Below are 13,202 nucleotides of genomic sequence, written 5' to 3'. Positions count from 1 at the left end.
TGAAACGCCCTGTATACCTCGCGAAGAGACCATGAGGATAAAATCAGAGAGATTAGAGCCCACACAGAGGCATACCGACAATCTTTCTTTCCACGAACAATACGAGACTGGAATAGAAGGAAGGGAGAACCGATAGAGGTACTCAAAGTAACCTCCGCCACAAACCGTCAGATGGCTTGCGGAGTATAGATGTAGATGTAGATGTACTCTATTCACAATGAACCCTTACCTTGGCTTGCACCACTGCAATATGGATATATCTTGCATATATAAATTAACAAAATCGAGTCTCATCATGAATTAACTACTAAATCCACCAAACAGAACAAGAGATTACACCATCATTGTGTGTTGTTCTAGTGCTACGACACTGATCAGAGATTACACAGACAATACGTGAGCGCTTCTCTTAGCGGCGATGGCCTTCGACACGTTACAGATGGTGACCAGGTACTCTACAGCACAGTTCGGTCTTCAGAGGCATCACGTATGCTCCCACTGGTCAACCATGACATGGAAGTAATAGACCACTTCTGTAGACTCACAGCACACATTTAGTTCAACAAATAATAAAAACTGTAAAATGTTTAGTACACAAATTTGGTCGGCTGCTGCAAGTAGTGAGTGTCACAAATAGATACCTGAGACTACACTGACTACCGATGGCGCAGTGTGTCGAGAACGTAGTTCAGGCTGGAGATGCTTCTGTCATGTTTTGGGGTGTTCGCTCCATGACGCAGGCGGTAGGGAGCTAGATTAGAGCGGTAAGGTGCTGGTATGCAAATGAAACAATCAAGTACGGAATACGAATTTATTGAACAAACTCGATATCTTGAAAAATTACACGGATACGTGATCAAACAATTTTGCATAACACATGACTAGTAGAAAACAAAAGCTTAACAAAAATTTACCCTCTTTATTGCTCTACGGTCATCAAGCTAAGATTACTCAAACTCCAGAGAGCAACAGTAGCGGCTGCTTTAAATTTTACACAAAGACAGGGATTTAGTTAAATTCAAATAGGATGAAATAATTTGTGAAATAAATGAAAGAATCATTAAGTGAAATTAAATCAAGCACAGTAAATTTAAAAGAATTCAGAAATACAATCTTGACGACTGCCTCAAAATTTATGTCAGGTTTGTTGTCAAAGAAATTCATGACATAGAAACAAATAGCAGAAGATTTATTAGTTGGATAAACAACCAAATCAAAATGTCTTAATGAACAGTATGATAAGTTTTGGCAGCAGCAGCTGCTTCAGACATAACAGCTCACAACAAAATTGAAAGAATCTGATATCACTTAAAACTTACAGTTCTCGGTCCATGACAAAATTGCAAGTTGTAATTCAATATGCAAAATTATGACAGACCACTCAATTCTAAATCGCGAGTTAAGGCTCAGATTTTTATTTAACACACACGCACGTGCTTAACAGGTGGAGGTTCCACCAAGACGTATCAGATAGACACGCCAAAAGCACCACGTCTCAACAGTAATTAATCTTGCACCCAGAACACAACGAAACAGTCTGCTGACCCAGAGATTAAAATAGTGGAACAACGAATAACTAGCTAGTAGCACATGCTAGCACGACATGGAACTAATTTTTGCGCTCTGTCGAATTCACGCTACTTAGGTAATCAAACTTCAACCCCCAGGTGGTCGTCTATCTTAGTCCATTTAAAATAACTTTGCCATAACTGAAACAGACAACACAGCAACTACCGAACTATCCAAAATACAACGGTACACATTTGTAAAATAAAAGGAACTATTTAACATCAAATTGTCTAAAACCAAATGCTTCGTTTCGAGTACAGGAACTTAACAACTCTTTAACCCACTACTTTGTTTGATCATGATCGGTACCAAAACATTTGATTAACAGATTAGTACACATATTGAAATTCAATGGAAGCATAACCTGCATACAGTCTGCCTACGACAGAAACAGAGAGAACATTAAACTTCACTAGTACAATATACAAATCGGAATGCACATGGTGAAAAGAGTTGTGTGTGAAGTGCCACTGACATAAATCAGTCTACTTGGTTCCGAAGTAACATCGCCACAAGACAACAAGACAATTTTAAACGTTAAGTACTCTCTCCAGTTAACAGCAAATTTTTGTATAACAATAATTAAAAAAAAAAATCCTAACGGTCATCGGATAGGATTACAACACGTGCGACCTGTCGATTCATTAATGCGGATCACTGTGCGTAAAAGTTCAGTAGGATTTGGTAATTTAACAAGTACAGCCAACTGCCTAAATGCTCTTGGCCTAACTCATAGCCAAAAGAACCCAAATCAACAAAAGTGCTCGGCGACAGAAATATCCAAATCTGATTAATGACCATACGCTTGGATGCTCACCATATCGTCTAGTCTGTAACATGATTAGCAAATTAACTGACGATTTTCATTCGGATTTGCCTTAGGCCCAGAAAAAAATGTAGCTACCATCCTATAGCAAGAACTGAAGAAATGTTTTTTTGACTTCTATGACCAAAAAAATATGTTGTTCGTTACACACATCAAAAGCAATGTTTACATGATAAATTCGTTTTAAAAAGAATTCACCAAATTTTCTCATTTAGGAAAACTCCACACATGAAGCCATAGATGAAGATTAATGTACAAATACAAATGAACACAAACAATAATTTCAGGAATTTTTTTTTCAAAATTGTGAACAATAGTGTATCAGAAAAAAACGTGCAAATAACGCAAAAGGTGCGGGACATAAGACAAGCGACTTCCTGGGAAGGCAGATATGGAGGCTCTTCATTAACTGCTAAACAAGATTTTAAAAGGAGTGTTCTCTACATCTACATCCATACTCCGCAAGCCGCCTGTCGGTGTGTGGCGGAGTGTACTTTGAGTACATCTATCGGTTCTCCCTTCTAGTCCAGTCTCGTATTGTTCGTGGAAAGAAAGATTGTCGGTATGTCTCTGTGTGGGATATAATCTCTCTGACTTTATCCTCATGGTCTCTTCGCGAGATACACGTAGGAGGGAGCAATATAGTGCTTGGCTCCTCGGTGAAGGTATGTTCTCGAAACTTCAACAAAAGCCCGTGCCGAGCTACTGAGAGTGTCTCCTGCAAAGTCTTCCACTGGGGTTTATCTATCATCTCCGTAACGCCTTCGCGATTACTAAATGATCCTGTAACGAAGCGCGCTGCTCTCCGTTGGATCTTCTCTATCTCTTCTATCAACCCTATCTGGTACGGATCCCACACTGGTGAGCAGTATTCAAGCAGTGGGCGAACAAGTGTACTGTAACCTACTTCCTTTGTTTCCGAATTGCATTTCCTTAGGATTCTTCCAATGAATCTCAGTCTGGCAACTGCTTTACCGGCGATCAACATTATATGATCATTCCATTGTAAATCACTCCTAATGCCTACTCCCAGATAATTTATGGAATTAACTGCTTCCAGTTGCTGACCTGCTATTTTGTAGGTAAACGATAAAGGATCTTTCTTTCTATGTATTCGCAGCACATTACACTTGCCTACAGTGAGCTTCAGTTGCCATTCCCTGCACCATGCGTCAATTCTCTGCAGATCCTCCTGCATTTCGGTAGAATTTTCCATTGTTACAACCTCTCGATATACCACAGCATCATCCGCAAAAAGCCTCAGTGAACTTACGATGTCATCCACTAGGTCATTTATGTATATTGTGAATAGCAACGGTTCTACGACACTCCCCTGCGGCACACCTGAAATCACTCTTACTTCGGAAGACTTCTCTCCATTGAGAATGACATGCTGCGTTCTGTTATCTAGGAACTCTTCAATCCAATCACACAATTTCGTCACCACTGAACTGCACAAACTCAATGTACTCTTTGATAAAGCCATTGCAGTAGTAACAGCCACTCTGAATACTTTTAAAAACCATTTTTATCGACTTTCACTATGGATGCATACTAAACTAGAGTCCAACAAAACATGTAAAACAGACAGTGATAGCTTAATCTATCACATTACAACTCCAGATTTCCATGAGGAAATCAGGAATGATGTCCATACAAGGTTCAATACTTCGGGTTTCTTTGGAAATAATAGGTATGATATTCTGCTGGTGAATAAGAAAGGGGTTAGATGAATGAAGAATGAATTATGGTGTACTTATTAAGAAATTGTCGATGTGTTCGCAAAAATGTACGTTATCAAGATAGAGTCTGGATGCGTAATGCACAGAGTAAAGGTAATAAAACAAACATCGGTCAATAGATTAACCATTGCTGATTAAAGATGATATCTATTGGAATCAGAAGTAAAAACAACTGTGCAGCATGTAATTAGTGATCCATTGTTACAGCTGAGACCTTGAAAAACGCTGTACAATTTAAACTTTGATTATCTGCTGTTGTAACTATGGTGCATAAATAGATAATTTTGAAATGCAGCTTTGTGTGTGAATAAATATAATTGCTGAAATGTAAAGAACCATTGAATGTAAATACATTGTGTGTAAAAACGTTTCATGCAAAAACAATGTAAAAATATTTTATAATAATTTTTGTATCTAGAGTATTTTTCTTCCTTCTGTAACACATTCTTTATGCTTCATGCAACATAACATTAGCAAATTGATAAGTGCCATGTCTCTGGGCCGTGTGTTGTCAGACGCATGAGAGGTGAGGAAAAATCTCACACACTGGCCTCTGCAAGTTCTGTCTCTCCCCGTAAGCTGTGGCACTGATGCCCATAAAATGTTCCTCAGATGTGTGTGTGTGTGTGTGTGTGTGTGTGTGTGTGTGTGTACGCAATTAAGAGGCAAATGTCTGAACATAACATTAGTTCACACAAATAGACTGCCTGCCTCATTTTAATACCACACTGATGAAATACAGAGGAATATGCGATTATGCAACTCAAAGGCATATATCTTACATCATTATCTGTAAATATCTTTGACCTTGGCGCCTATTCAAGAAAAGCTTACGTAATTTTTTTATTGCATATCTTCAAACTAGGCAACATTTAAATGCCACACAGATTGTCTGGAGAGAGGGAGGAGGACTGGGAGGTTACAAAACATAACTAGGCTTGTTTCGCCATCTTTGATTCGTAAATCTTATGCCTTCTGTGTTTTTTTAAATTTCCTGCCACTACCATATTGCACTTTTAAATTTTCCGTAACTGCTATTTTCCATTGTTTAAATTTCCGGTATTCCGCCACCTTGGATTTTTCGAACTTCCCGCCACCAACAGCGACTGCAGTTTCACAACAGTGGCGCCGACTAACGGCATAAACCTGAACTGTGGATCTAAGTCCTCATTGATATGCTACTGATTTAAACACGAAAGATCTCACAAAGCATTTGAAATAATGATACAGGTCATCTAGTTCGCAGCTTTTGCCGGAGGACTGCAACTGTCACACTGCAGTCTGCATCCCATGACCCTGTTACTCCTTACAAAGCATTAGTTGGATGGGGCATTCAAAGTCCGCAGTTCCTGACGCCACATTATCTGTTGACAGAATTCTCGTGTCTTACATTGGCCAGTGGCCAGAGGACAATCAATCACACAGGCTAGATAAGATTAGCCAAGACGAACCAAACCAATTACAGAATAACCTGAACACTCACCCTACTGCAAATCCAAGTATTTTCTAAAACAATATCTCAACCTCAAATACCTACCCAAATTCAGTACCTGTAACCAGTCAAACTCCTACAGAATCGTAAGTGACTGTACCCCTCCCCCACATCGACCCACTACTTCATCGAAGCATCTCCCTATGTTCGACTCATATCACAGAAAATGTAAGCCATTTTGTTCTGCAAGATCATAATAGTTGTACATCACATTTATTGTCTGAATTCCACCGTCATAAACTCCCATAACAGTTTCCGTTCACTTTCTACCACTATAAATCCTTGTTTGGTTCCATTTCCACTCTCAGCCTCTCCATGCGCACTGCATCCAGTACCCACCCTGAGCACTGTCCGACCCTGTTTCATTACCCAAATACTCGCAGTTCTCACCTGATACTTTCTCGAACCCACAACCTTTCAATATCAGCTCCTAGTCTCTATCCTACTTACCTCCTTATGATCTCAAATCCCACCTCCCCATGTTTACTCCGAACTGGTGATCAAGCATCCGAACATCAACCTCCAGCTGATGCTGCGTGCAAAAGGTTGTGTGGTGCAAGAACCTAAGTTGATAATTAACATGAGCCACTAAAATGTAAAAGTCCAGTCTGTAGAGCAAGTCTGTGACAGGAGTATTGGCCTTTCTGCAGGGAGAGTGTAGCCTTTCTTTGCTGTGGCACAAAGAGGAGGTAGGTGGTGGGACTACAGCCCTGGCCGCTTTTTATCCATGAGAAAGATCCCCTGAACTCATTAGATACCAGGCTAAGTACACCTGCGACCGTCCTGTGGACGGACTGGACCGATGGGAAAACCCCTGCTTCTATACGGGATTCAAGCGGGAAGCTCCAGGGCTGGAGTCCAACGCTCTACCCACTATACGACCACTGCCACAAATGTAATGTATGTAAATAGGTACAAAGACAAATTGTTATTTGATAGCACCACTTATGACGAATAACTGGACTGAGTACTAATTGTGAAATATTTTGGAATATTTGTCTGGAACAACTTAAAATGTAACGTTCACCTAAACTTAATAGCAGGAAGAATAATATAAGCATGAGATTCATTGGAACAATGCTAAGGAAATGCACACTAATCGCCAATTTAATTGTTTGGTAGGGAGAGACCTCCTGCTGCACCATGGAATGGAAGAGTTTGGTAGGTCACAAAGTAATGTTTTCTCACTCAACTGTTTGCTAATCCTTTATGTATCACTCACTTGCTGAAGCAAGGTTACTTAAAATAGTCAGCTTCTTGCTTAGCTTTACCGTATGTTATACTTTACTGTCTCTTATATTGGAAGCTTACTCATTTATACACTGAAGAGCCAAAGAAACTGTCCTAATACCGTGCAGGGCTGCCGCGAGCACGCACAAGTGCCGCAACGTGGCATGGCATGGACTCGACTAATGTCTGAAGTAGTGCTGGAGGGAACTGACACCATGAACAGTGCAGTGCTATCCATTAATCCTTAAGAGTACGAGAGGATGGACATCTCTTCTCAACGGCACGTTGCAATGCATCCCAGATATGCTCAATAATGTTCATGTCTGGGGAGTTTGCGGCCAGTGGAAGTGTTTAAAATCAGAAGAATATTCCTGAAGCCACTCTGTAGCAATTTTGGACGTGTGAAGTGTCACATTGGCCTGCTGGAATTGCCCAAGTCCATAGGAATACACAATGCACGTGAATGGATGCAGATGATCAGACAGGATGCTTATATACGTATCGCCTCTCAAAGTCGTATCTAGACGTATCAGAGATCCAATGTTACTCCAGTTGCACACAACCCACACCATTACAGAACCTTCACCAGCTTGAGCAGTCTCCTGCTGACATGCGGAGTCCAAGGATTCACGAGCCTCCGAAAGCCCATATCGATGATGTTTCGTTGAGTGCTTCGCACGCTGACACCTGTTTTGATGGCCCAGCATTGAAATCTGCAACAATTTGCGGAAGAGTTGCTCTTCTGTCACGTTGAACCATTCTTTTCAGTCGTCGTTGGTCGCGGTCTTGCAGGATCTTTTTCGGGCCGCAGCGATGTCGGAGATTTGTTGTTTTACCGGATTCCTGATATTCACGGTACACTCGTGAAATGGTCATACGGGAAAATTCCCAATTCATTGCTACCTCGGAGATGCTGTGTCCCATCGCTCGTGCGCTGACTATAACACCACGTTCAAAATCTTGATAATCTGCCATTGTAGTAGCAATGACCGATCTAACAACTGCACCAGACACTTGCTGTCTTATATAAGCGTTGCCAACCGCAGATCCGTATTCTGCCTGTTTACATATCTCTATATCTGAATACGCATGCCTATACCAGTTTCTTTGGCGCTTCAATGTATGTTACCTGTCAGTAAGTACCACTACCCTGATAAATTGCATAAGTGAAACGTAACATAAAATCAACTACAAAAGCTTCAGCTGAGAGTCTTATTACCGATCCTGTGTAATGGTCGTTAGGGCCGTTATAGGCTCATTATCCACTCATTTTGATATATTGTGGACAGTGTGCGATCAACTAAATATTCTCAGGGGTATTATCAGTTATCCAGACTTTGGAGCAGCTACTTTTCCTTCAATCTGTATCATATCATTCCTGAATGTGCCAGGAAACTTTTCGTTTCGGCTTTTGTCGACGCCAGAGCTCTTTTCCAGTATCTGGTGGATGCAGGACTTTGTCCAGAATGGGGATGAATGGGTCAGACTGTCTGTAATCGTTCCATAGTGGTGGTGGTTGCTGCCTAAGAGGCAGGTTTAAGGACTTGTACGAAATTCTTCGTCCGAATACCGTTTTTGTAATGTTACGAAAAGTTGTAATTAAAATTACATCTTAAATAAGTGGGTGATACCTTGCTTTTGAAAAAGTTGTTGTTGTTGTAGTGGTCTTCAGCCCTGAGACAGGTTTGATGCAGCTCTCCATGCTACCCTATGCTGTGCAAGTTTCTTCATCTCCCGGTACCTACTGCAACCTACATCCTTCTGAATCTGCTTAGTGTGTTCATCTCATGCTCTACGATTTTTACCCTCTACGCTCCCCTCCAACGCTAAATTTGTGATCCCTTGATGCCTCAGAACACGTCCTACCAACCGATCCCTTCTTGTCAAGTTGTGCCACATACTCCTCTACTCCCCAATTCTATTCAATACCTCCTCATTAGTTATGTGATCTACCCATCTAATCTTCAGCATTCTTCTGTAGCACCACATTTCGAAAGCTTCTATTCTCTTCCTGTCCAAACTATTTATCGTCCATGTTTCACTTCCATACATGGCTACACTCCATACAAATACTTTCAGAAACGACTTCCTGACACTTAAATCTCTACTCGATGTTAACAAATTTCTCTTCTTCAGAAAGGCTTTCCTTGCCATTGCCAGTCTACATTTTATATCCTCTCTACATCGACCATTATCAGTTATTTTGCTCCCCAAATAGCAAAATTAATTTACTACTTTAAGTGTCTCATTTCCTAATCTAATTCCCACAGCATCACCAGACTTAATTCGACTACATTCCATTATCCTTGTTTTGCTTTTATTGATGTTCATCTTATATCCTCCTTTCAAGGCACTGTCCATTCCATTCAACTGCTCTTCCAAGTCCTTAGCTGTCTCTGACAGAATTACAACGTCATCGGCGAACATCAAAGTTTTTATTTGTTCTCCCTGGATTTTAATACCTACTCCAAATTTCTCCTTTGTTTCCTTTACTGCTTGCTCAATATACAGATTGAATAACATCGGGGAGAGGCTACAACCCTGTCTCACTCCCTTCCCAACCACTGCTTCCCTTTCATGCCCCTCGACTCTTATAACTGCCATCTGGTTTCTGTACAAATTGTAAATAGCCTTTCGCTGCCTGTATTTTACCCCCGCCACCTTTAGAATTTGAAAGAGAGTATTCCAGACAACATTGTCAAAAGCTTTCTCTAAGTCTACAAATGCTAGAAGCGAAGGTTTGCCTTTCCTTAATCTTTCTTGTAAGATAAGTCGTAGGATCAGTACTGACTCACGTGTTCCAATATTTCTACGGAGTCCAAACTGATCTTCCCCGAGATCGGCTTCTACCAGTTTTTCCATTCGTCTGTAAAGAATTCGTGTTAGTATTTTGCAGCTGTGACTTATTAAACTGATAGTTCGGTAATTTTCACATCTGTCAACACCTGTTTTCTTTGGGATTGGAATTATTATATTCTTCTTGAAGTGTGAAAAAGTAGTTAGAATGATAGTTAAATCTGAGTCATACTTTACAAAACATTAATACATTTAAATTAGAGATTTGACGCATTGGCTCCAGTTGTGGCAGTGAACCACATTATCCGACTGCTAAACTAGTGCAATTTCTCGCAGAATTGGTACCCATCATACCACCTGTTGTCTGCACCTCACTCTACTTCTTAAGTCACACATCGGCTAATGGAGTCCCAACCAATGTATGAAGTGAAGGTTAGGGTAGCATATCATGGCTACAAAACCCAGAAACGTTACACTGGGTGAAGTTGTTTTGCTGAAAACACGTTCATCTACCTGAAAGGAAAGCTGCAGATTAGTGGGGCCTTCATCTTCCTTTTCTGAATTGCGGAGTACGGGTCTGCCCTGTTCACGTTGCGCTGATGAACGGCTGTGTTGATACATTGGTCTCCAAAATTAAAGCAAGAATCAGAAACGTTGTAAGGCTGCGTTTATTATGCCACAAAACGATATAAACAGGCGATAGTAAAGTAGAAACAATGTAAAGAATGCAGAGCGTAAGCAACTACAACATGCATAACGGTAGACAAAAATCTTCATTTTTTCCTACTTAAGAAATTTGCACACACATTTCGACAACTGGTTAATTTGCTCAGTAAGGAGTGTGACCACCCCTGGCAACAACACAGGCATGTCAACGACAGGGCATGCTGTGAATGACGTCATCAATCTCATGTTGAGGCAATAACGCCCATTCTTCTTGGAGAGCTGCTCGCAAGTCTTGGAGAGTGGTTGGTGGATGCTGACGTGATGGGACCCGTCTCCCTAGTGCATCCCAGACATGCTCTATAGGATTCAAATCGGGAGAGCCAGCAGGCCACGACATGCTAGGAATATCTTGCGTTTCCAAGAAAACGTCAACCATCCATGCTCTATGAGGTCGATCATTATCGTCCATCAGTACGCAGTCTGGGCCAACACTGCCTCGCAACAAATGCACATCAGGTCCCAAGATCTCATCACGACACTTGACAGCAGTTAAACTTTGTCGATTTACCCGTAGAGTTTCATGAAGAGGTGATCTAGTTTTCAACATAACTCCTGCCCACACCATTTGGAATCCTCCTCGTTACTGGTCTCTTTTAATAATTTTTGGGACCCTTGTCCTCTCCAGATGCGAACCCGTCGAGAATCACACTCCAGACCAAATCCGTACTCATCCGTAGAAAGTACATTGGCCCATTGTTCGACTGTCGAGGTGTCATGTCGATTACTCCAGTCTAGACGTTCCCTTCTGTGAAGAACCGTCAGACGTGCACATACGGCATGTCTCCGACAGGAAAGGCCACTCTTCCGAAGCCTTCTGTACACCGTTTGCCTCGATACGACAAGTCCAGTGGATGCTGCGAGGTGAGATGCCAGTTGCCCTGCAGCACTAAGCCGGTACTATCACACCATTACAGCCAAATAACGGTCCTCTCTCTCTCTCTCTCTCTGCTATCACATATAATCGGCCCTGCCCTGGTCTTCAGTGAACAGTTTCGGTATCTATAAACTGTCGCACATCCCTGATACAAGAGAGTGATTCATATTAAGCCATTGCGCCACATCAGTTTGCGGCTGTCCTCCTTCCATTCTTCCTAAGGCCCTCCACCCCAGAGCCTGGTAGACGTCTATTCTCTGCCTTACTGCACCACCTGTTACTGTGTACACAGCGACTGTGGATGTAGAATTGCACTTCAAACACGACCCCGTTTGATAGGTGTCCCGAGTCATCGCTGGCGTGGTTGTTCGTTGACCGAGATGCCATCTTCCATGCAGAACAGGATCGTATGGAGATCCGTAGACAGTTTGTATGATTATATCGTTAATCAGCCAACGGCCTTGCCGCAGTGGTAACACCGGTTCCCGTCAGATCACCGAAGTTAAGCGCTGTTGGGCTGGGCTAGCACTTGGATGGATGACCATCCGGTCTGCCGAGCGCTGTTGGCAAGCGGGCTGCACTCAGCCCTTGTGAGGCAAACTGTGGAGCTACTTGATTGAGAAATAGCGGCTCCGGTCTCGGAAACTGACATACGGCCAGGAGAGCGGTGTGCTGTCAATATGCCTCTCCATATCCGCATCCAGTGACGCCTGTGGGCTGAGGATGACACGGCGGCCGGTCGGTACCTTTGTGCATTCATGGCCTTTTCGGGAGCAGTTTTTTTATATCGTTAATCAGGCACAGGACGGGGAAACAGCAGTTTGTTACTTTAATTTTGGACACCAGTTTATAAACGAGCAAAGGTCATCCAGCCCCATGGACAAGTTTTCGAATGTCAGAAAATGCGTGTTCCCGGAGCGTCGTTATTGGGCTTTTTATTCCTGCCTCTCAAAATATTCGGCACTTCCCTTGTAACAACCAGTGTAACGAATAGAGACAGCGCAGCCACCGTCGCCGGAGCAGTCGCTCCGGCCGCCCACGGGGCAGGTTCTGGCAGAGCGCGCCTCGCCTGCCGCCCCCAGTCCCCGCCGCCGCCTCTCTGGCTTCCTGCCTGCATCCGCCCCCACCCCCACCACCGCCCCCGCCGCTGAGGTACAACGAACACAAGTCACGTTTAATATCCGCAGGCGGCCCACCGCTCCGGCGTAAAGTCTGGCCATAAATTGCCCGCTAGCCGCGCCCGCTCGCCGCTATATTAAAACACAAAGTTTGCATGCAGGCCCGCCGCCGCGAGAGCAATTAGGCGAACGAGATAGCGCGCCGCGCGGATATTACGCCGCGGTCTCCGCGCCGCCGCCGCCGCCGCCGCCGCCACCGCCGGCGAATCCGAACGACACGGCGGGCCGAGCGGAAGCAGGCCGCACAGCCGCCTCCTCCCGCCTCCCACCTCCCAGCTCCCTGCCCGCTGCTGGGCGCTCGCCTTCTCTCTCCCACAACCCGCCGCCACCTATCGATTCTGCCGCCGTTAACAACAACAGTTGCTGTATCTTCCTACTCACTCCCAACCCCTCTCATCCCCGCCGCTGTTGAGACCAAAGTCCTTCCTCCGCACTTATACACTGCCTAAACCTCCTCTTGCCATCTTACTCACTCAGTGAGCTCTGTAATTCACTTCAGAAAAGCCAGCTATCGCCCTCGTGACATTTCCATTATGATAAATTGTTCCGAACCCTGACAGTAATTACATATACTACTGGCCATTAAAGTTGCTACACCACGAAAATGACGTGCTACAAACGCCGAATTTAACCGACAGGAAGAAGCTGCTGTGATGTGCAAATGATTAGCTTTTCAGAGCATTAACACAAGGTCGGCGCCGGTGGCGACACCTACAACGTGCTGATATGACAGCCGGCCGTTGGTGGCCGAGCGGTTCTGGCGCTACAG

The 13,202-nt window shown here is 43.4% G+C and overlaps 1 pseudogene; it reads left to right on the top strand.

Moving 5' to 3' along the window:
- The first annotated feature begins 11,706 nt into the window (after positions 1-11,706).
- LOC124709392 lies at positions 11,707-11,824 on the top strand (annotated as a pseudogene).
- Positions 11,825-13,202: the final 1,378 nt, after the last annotated feature.

This window comes from Schistocerca piceifrons, chromosome 7, assembly GCF_021461385.2.
Source record: "Schistocerca piceifrons isolate TAMUIC-IGC-003096 chromosome 7, iqSchPice1.1, whole genome shotgun sequence".
NCBI classification, from domain to species: Eukaryota; Metazoa; Arthropoda; class Insecta; order Orthoptera; family Acrididae; genus Schistocerca; species Schistocerca piceifrons.
Note: the sequence above shows the minus strand (reverse complement) of the source record. Positions and strands in the feature narration are given on the sequence as shown.